The sequence below is a fragment of the Protomyctophum parallelum genome, assembly GCF_964188405.1.
Source record: "Protomyctophum parallelum genome assembly, chromosome: 1".
NCBI classification, from domain to species: Eukaryota; Metazoa; Chordata; class Actinopteri; order Myctophiformes; family Myctophidae; genus Protomyctophum; species Protomyctophum parallelum.
In genome coordinates this window covers 76381824-76388726 of record NC_139697.1, presented here as the reverse complement: position 1 = coordinate 76388726, position 6903 = coordinate 76381824, and the positions used below count along the sequence as shown (strand labels likewise).

General features: G+C 45.3%; 1 protein-coding gene across 2 annotated transcripts in view; it reads left to right on the top strand.

Moving 5' to 3' along the window:
• Positions 1 to 3493: 3493 nt before the first annotated feature.
• LOC310862864 (serine/threonine-protein kinase TAO1-like) overlaps positions 3494 to 6903 on the top strand; it is a 44846-nt gene continuing 41436 nt past the window's right edge. The window contains exon 1 of one of the 2 annotated variants that reach the window (XM_083770971.1): positions 3494 to 3693. The gene's annotated coding sequence lies outside the window, so the exon portion shown is untranslated. Of the gene's footprint in view, positions 3694 to 3749; positions 3872 to 6903 lie in introns of those variants that run through there. The other variant, XM_083770972.1, reaches the window with a different exon arrangement.

Sequence of the window (6903 nt, the reverse complement as noted above, 5' to 3'; positions counted from 1 at the left end):
ACCTCCAACCCCTGCTGATGTGCTAGTTACATTGTATTAAAATACTCTACCCTACAGATGGGTTGAAATAGTTTAAATCCCAGATTGTAGCTTTTACTTTATTAACTATGACTTTTCTGTGATGTGTAAATTAATTGTGCGGTTTTAATTACTTGATGGTTGGTTAGTTGGTTTAATTGGAGTTTGTAAACTTGTGGGAAATGATACTACCATACTGATAGAGTCACTGACTAAAGATATGACACTGAACGCCCTCTTGTGGTTGAGCTGCAGCTCAAGATAAGTAGAACTGAGGCAGACAGATGTATGGAACAATGAAACAAATGACTGGGGTGTAAGAGAGGGCCTGAGGCCAGAGTAGCGTTATTTGGGATAGACCTGCCTTACCTGTGATTGGCTCCCTGGAAGGCATAGTTTTACTGAGGTTAAGGTTAGGTTTAGGCATAGTTTTCCTGAGCTTAGGCGTGTAAGCATAGTTTTACTGAGGTTAGGTTTTACTATGGTTAGGCATATAGTTTTACTGAGGTCAAGGTTACGTTTAGGCATAGTTTAACTGAGGTTAAGGTTAAGTTTAGGCATAGTTTTACGGATGTTAGGGTTATGCTTGGCATAGTTTTACCGAGGTTCGGGCTATATGTTAAGGCTAAGTTTAGGCATAGTTGCAAAAACAAGAACTGTCAATCACAGCAACTACGTCTACTGGCCATGCAAGTGGAAGCTAGACTAAGTGAAGTGCAGAGGTGAGCATTTCTGAGCAGCAGTATGGTTTCATGCCAAGGAGGAGTACTACAGATGCAATATTTGCTTTGAGGATGTTGACCGAGAAGTTCAGAGAAGGTCAGAGGGAGCTGCATCTTTGTAGATCTGGAGAAAGCATATGATAGGGTGCCGAGAGAGGAACTGTGGTATTGTTACTATTGTATGAGGAAGTCTGGTGTGACAGAGAAGTATGCAAGAGTGGTGCAGGACATGTATGGAAGTTGTAAGACAGTGTACGTGAGCTGTGCTATGTGTGTGACAGAGGTGGAAGTGGGTCTGCATCAAGGATCAGCACTGAGCCCTTTCTTGCTCGGCATGGTGATGGACAGGCTGACAAATGTCTAGAGAGGTGGAGATAATTTATGCCCTGGAAAGGAGAGGAATGAAGGTTAGCCGCAGTAAGACAGAATACATGTGTGTGTGAATGAGAGAACCCAAGTGGGAACAGTGAGCTTACCGGGAGTAGATGTGGGTCACAGCTAGGGTCAACATTTCATTCATTCCCAATTCATTTTCCCCATAGACGTTTCAAAAAGTATTTATTTAAAGATGTTTACGCCGACAAACATTGTGTTTATTGTCATGATTTGTCACAACAAGAATTGGCTTTGTCAGCGGCCTAAACGTCTTTGAATAAATACTTTTTGAAAAGTCTATGGGGAAAATGAATGGGGAATTATTTCCTGGGCCCTCGTCGGGGGCGGGACTGAGACGTTATAGTTCTCAAATGTTTCATTTGCAAGGACCCCCTTGACTCTGATACAAATGCAACCAAATGGACCGATATCCATTTGTACACTCTCTCAGAGTTACAGACCTGTTATGGTCATTCAGGGCTAGCTCTTTATGTGTTTCTTGTAATTTCAGTGCCGTCGCTACCTATACGCGCAATACGCACTGCGAGTAGGGCAACACACCGAGGGGGGCAACAAAATGTGCCAAAAAGTGCCAAGCCGACCCTCAAAATAACAAAATTCTCCGCGCCTCCGCCGCGTAATAATGCACAAATATCCTATGAGTAGGGCAACCAAATGGTCAGCTACTGTACGTCCCTGTGTAACAGTCCAATCATTTTCTATGTCCATTGCAATTTTTTAATTTGGACAATTGTCCACCACAAGCCGGCATGGTGATGGTGGTTGCAGTGCATCATGCACATATAGTGAGCATTCAGTATAACACATGTGCGCATACATCTGCACATCATGATGATGTGCAGATGTATGTTTTGACAATCAGTCAGTGAAAGCCACACACACACACACACACGCACACACACACACACACACACACACACACACACACACACACACACACACACACACACACACACACACACACACACACACACACACACACACACACACACATACATAGAGGATCCTGCATCCCTCCATATCACTTGCTCCAGCCTCCAGCATACTTCTGTGCCTGGATACAGACCACACAAGCAAGACCTGATTCCCATCATCGGGACAACGGGGCTTCTGAGCAACCAATCAAAAGTCTCCAAGCCCTGTTCCGCAAACCGATTGGTTGCCCACCCTGCAGTCTGCTGTGGAATGCCCATTTTTAACCTCTCCACTGCCAGGCACAATCATATATATTTTTTACAATGCAGATTATACAGTAGCCTATACTCCAACCACTGTTGTATTTACAATTATATACCATATAAAGCTATTTTCCTCATATAACGTTTACATCTTAATAAAAACACATCTTATAGCCTATGAACTACTGGACTATAATGACAAGTGTCACACAGTAGGCTCTGTGCTGACAAAATAAATAGAATTTATTAGCTAGGTTGATTGCGCAGGGAACTGTAGGCCTACGGTTAATTATCTGGAGGACATGGGTCTATATTGGTGGTGCTTGAATGTGCTCTGCTTGCTCTCTCATCATCTGTTACAGCTTACAGGAGTCAGGCGAGGAGCCGAGGACCCGATGCTAAATGTAATAGAAACTAAAAATATTGGTGGTCTGGTGGTCCTTGAAGTTATAGGCCTACTGCCAGGCTTATCTAATGAGAGAGAGAGAGAGACAGAGAGAGACAGAGAGAGAGAGATGTAGGCCTATGCTTCTATATCATATGGCTGATAATCCACATGCAATAAATCCATCATCATTATATCAGAGAAAGGTGAGTTCTGAAGAAGCCATTGTTATTAGGATGGATGGAAGTTAAGAAAACACTATTTATAACACACGACACGACCAGATTTAGGACAGGTTGTTATTACCAGGTTATAGGTCAGGCGTGTTAATCAGGTTAAGAGCTCAAAGACACCGTAGACATGCACGCACGCGCACGCCATCATCAACTCACTGTGGGCCTTGGAAATGCGTTTTTAGTTGATTTCACTCAATGATGCTTTTATTATGCGTACACACACACACACACACACAGAGAGAGAGAGAGAGAGAAATGCGTGCGTGTCTCTTGTGCAAATGTGCAGATTGCCATAGTTAGAATAGAGATGGATGGTTTGGTGGTATTATAAGTTTTCACACACTCCCATTGATTACCTAAGCAGTAGGGTGTAGCAGTAGCTGGCTGCATGGGTGGGTGTCTGTCCTGCGGTGTTTGTTCTAGAGCAGGTCGGAGAAGTTTGGGATTTGTTTATCTTTTTTTTTGCGTGACAGATTTGTGCCCCGTGATTCTTCTCACGGCGGTGGGGAGGAGGAGGAGGGAGGAGAGGAGGTGATTCTGATTCTGTCCGCCGCCATCTTTGTGGGGAACTGCCTATCGAAGCGACACAAACCAAACTTTACGAGTCTCTGCGTGCCTGGCCGTGCACGCCAGCAGACACCTCGCCGCGCCGGGCTTTGATACCCCCCGTTGGACCCGAGAGCCCCGGCGGAGCGGCCACAGCTGTCCTGCGGCCTGACAGGTAGCTGCACCCCGGCCCGGGGACTGGAGGACACACGGTAAACAACCCAGCCTGCTGGAAGTTAGCCTGACAGCAGCTACAAGCTAGCACACACACACACACACACACACACACACACACACACACACACACACACACACAGGACTGTGTCTTCCTGGGAGGAGAAGGAGGACTGGACCTGTCTGGATTAATATTATTCATATTTATTTGACTGGGTGAGTGTTTGACTGAATGCTAGCCTAATGCTAAACTGGCTGGTGACTGTTTCCACGCCGTAGTCTGGTAGAAGCTAAAAGGTAGTTAGCCGGGGCTAGCTGGGCTAGCTTAATTGCTGCTGGGCTACCCAAAAAAAGTTGCTGTCACAACTTGTCTGTGCGCCGTCACGTCGTCAGCCGACACGGCTCAGTTCACTTCATCCTGCTAGCCTCGTTAGCTCCTCCATGGTGGTTTCCAGCAGCTGACTGTAACTAGCTGCTGCCCAGTAAAGTGATTGAGTGGGACAACCTTACCCAGCTTAACCCACGGTGGCTGAGAGAGAGAGAGTGTATCTTTAAATGTTAGTTTTTAAACCCTGCTTCGTTATTGTGTACAGTGTATATCCCAAGCTAGCCCGCTAATCCCCTTTTATGCAACTAAATCGTTAGCGTGCCGTGCTGCCTGCCTGGCTGCCACTCCCTCACTTTGTTTTCCTCCTCCACTGTGTGGCTGGCCGACTGCAAAGTGCATGGCGTCCCACCACCTGGTGGTCTGGTTTTACAAGTTATTATCTGCCAAGGAAGGGAGACATCCACAGACATCTATCTACCTGACGGTAGGTCGTGTAATGTTTTCGGGGAGTCGCCTAGGCTAGGTGTCGTGCACACACACGCCCCAGTGTGTTATTGTGAAATTATCACACAGCAGCAGGCAAAGCCAGGAAGAAAGAAACCTTGACACACAGTCACACACACAGCAGATCGATCCGTGCAAGTATGTCTGCTGCTTGTGCAATCCACTAAAAGCTGAAAGCCTGCATCCGCTGGCTCTCTGGCGCTGGGCTGTTGTGCACTGAGTCTGACGTGAGTCGCATTCCTATGTTTGTGTGCGTGTGTTGATGTTGCGTAACACCTCCAACACCCAGCAATCGACCCCCCCCCCTCCGCGAGTCTGTATGTTATGTATGTGTGCAGGAGGGTTGGCAGATATCTGTGCAATCCAGGTATCTCCGAGTGTACACAATGTATCCGGATTCATTTGTACACAAGAACACTGAGGATTATATGCACTGTTCAGTGCCTTTGTAAACAGTCACTGCTCAAGTGGACCAGCTGATGAGCATACATTTAATATACATGAGGTTGCATATTTTGCACGAGTACTTGTTTTTATTGGCATCTCCCTCCTGCACTTAACAGAGAGAGAGACAAGCACTGACCACCTCAGTCTTGTGGTGTCACTATACCCTTGTTAGCAGCATCACGAATAGTACAGATTTATATGGTTTGTCACAGCCTGGTTGGCAAATGTTATGCTGCTGTCTGTCCTTTGTCTCTGGTCCACAATAAATAGAATAGAGTCCATGTTTTCTGCAGCTAGAATGTCAGACAGAGGCTGCCTTTATGGCCGCTTTGCAGCTCTGTTTTCGTACATCGCTGCTTGGCAGCCCACCTCCGCTAGCTGACTGTTTCTCACTTCTGTATTGATCTGCAGCATGTCCATTTTGTTTATTTGCCACCCTGCATGGCTCACACTTTACCATGCCTCTAATCACTCTGCCCCTTGGGCCTTGTTTCACCAGCCCTGCCTGAAACTGTAACTCATGTCAATGTTGACAGATGCCTGTCATATTTTAGTAAGTGTGGATGGTAGACGGGGGTTCCAAAAATTCACAACCAGTGAAAGTCCACAATAAAGGCGGGCCCTTTGAGCATTGTTGCTGTGTTGTGTGCACTGTCAGTGGGATGTTATATCAGCGAAACAGATCTGCCCGGTGGGGTGCAGAATGTGGGTACACTGCATAATGGATTTAGAGCGTCTCCCAGGAAAAATGGATTATAGACCAAAGCAAAGCCGGCCCTTCCTGCCTGCTATTAGTCTATGCCTTTAAGTCAGTCAACCACAACAGAGAGAACAGAACCAGCACCAGAGCAGCCATAAAAATCCAATGAAATGCTTACACCTTCCTGAGTCATGTGCTGATTTAAATGTGTTGTGTGAATGAGGGGCAGTGTGAAGTCAATCCCTGAATGAAAGATCTTGTTTCATGTTGATATCCATGCCCATCACTCTAGACTAGCTGACACATAATTAGCTTGTCAGCTAATCACCGTTACGCTTTGCCACTCTGCCAGTGCCAAAGGTGAGGTGTCAAAAATCATATTAGAAATGCTTCATTGAAGACCTACGAAGTTACAACATTCAGAATCTAAACCAGCCTTTTTCAACTGGAAAGGTTGGCCAAATTGCTACTATGACATGATTCCAAGATACCTGTTATTTTTATGCAATATAACTAGGTGTCCCGACTCCCAAGTATGGCTGCACAATGTATGTACTGTATGTGTGTTGGTGTCATTGGTCATCTGTCAGTGTTGGAGGGCAGAAACGTCATGCATTCATGCAAAATAAAATGATCCAATTAGATGGGACCATAACCACATGAACCCTAGAACCTCGTCCCTATTCTGGGCATGTCATAATAGGTGAATATTCAGTGACAATAGCTGATCTACAAGCTCAACACAGTGAGCGTCACTGTCAGCTTTTATTTTCATGGGCTATTTGACATACAACAAAGTATGAGGCTTAAGTGGTTAATCAGCACTGGATGTCCAAAGATAAAATCCAAACCCAATACAAAAACAAAATGAAAATGTGAACATAAACGAAGCCTTGAATCGAGGGAGTACATCAACTGTGCGGTATTATTTTACATCAGATAAATGCTTTCAACAACGTTACTGCACAACATGTGTCAAACCTTGGTGGGAAAAGAACAGTGGTACAATGAACCTTTACCACCATCATCATTACCCCACAAGCCAGAGAGTTCAATGGAAATTCTCAGTGGAACATTACTATTATATCCAACCCGATCTCACCCAAACACGGCGAAATAGCACGGACGTCGCATTGCACTTCCGTACATTGACGCCTAGAAAACTTTTATTACTTTTTTTTATTAAGGATCCCCATTAGCTGGTGCCAGCTAGTCTTCCTGGGGTCCACATAAGAATAAACATTCCAGTACACATACAATTACAAATAC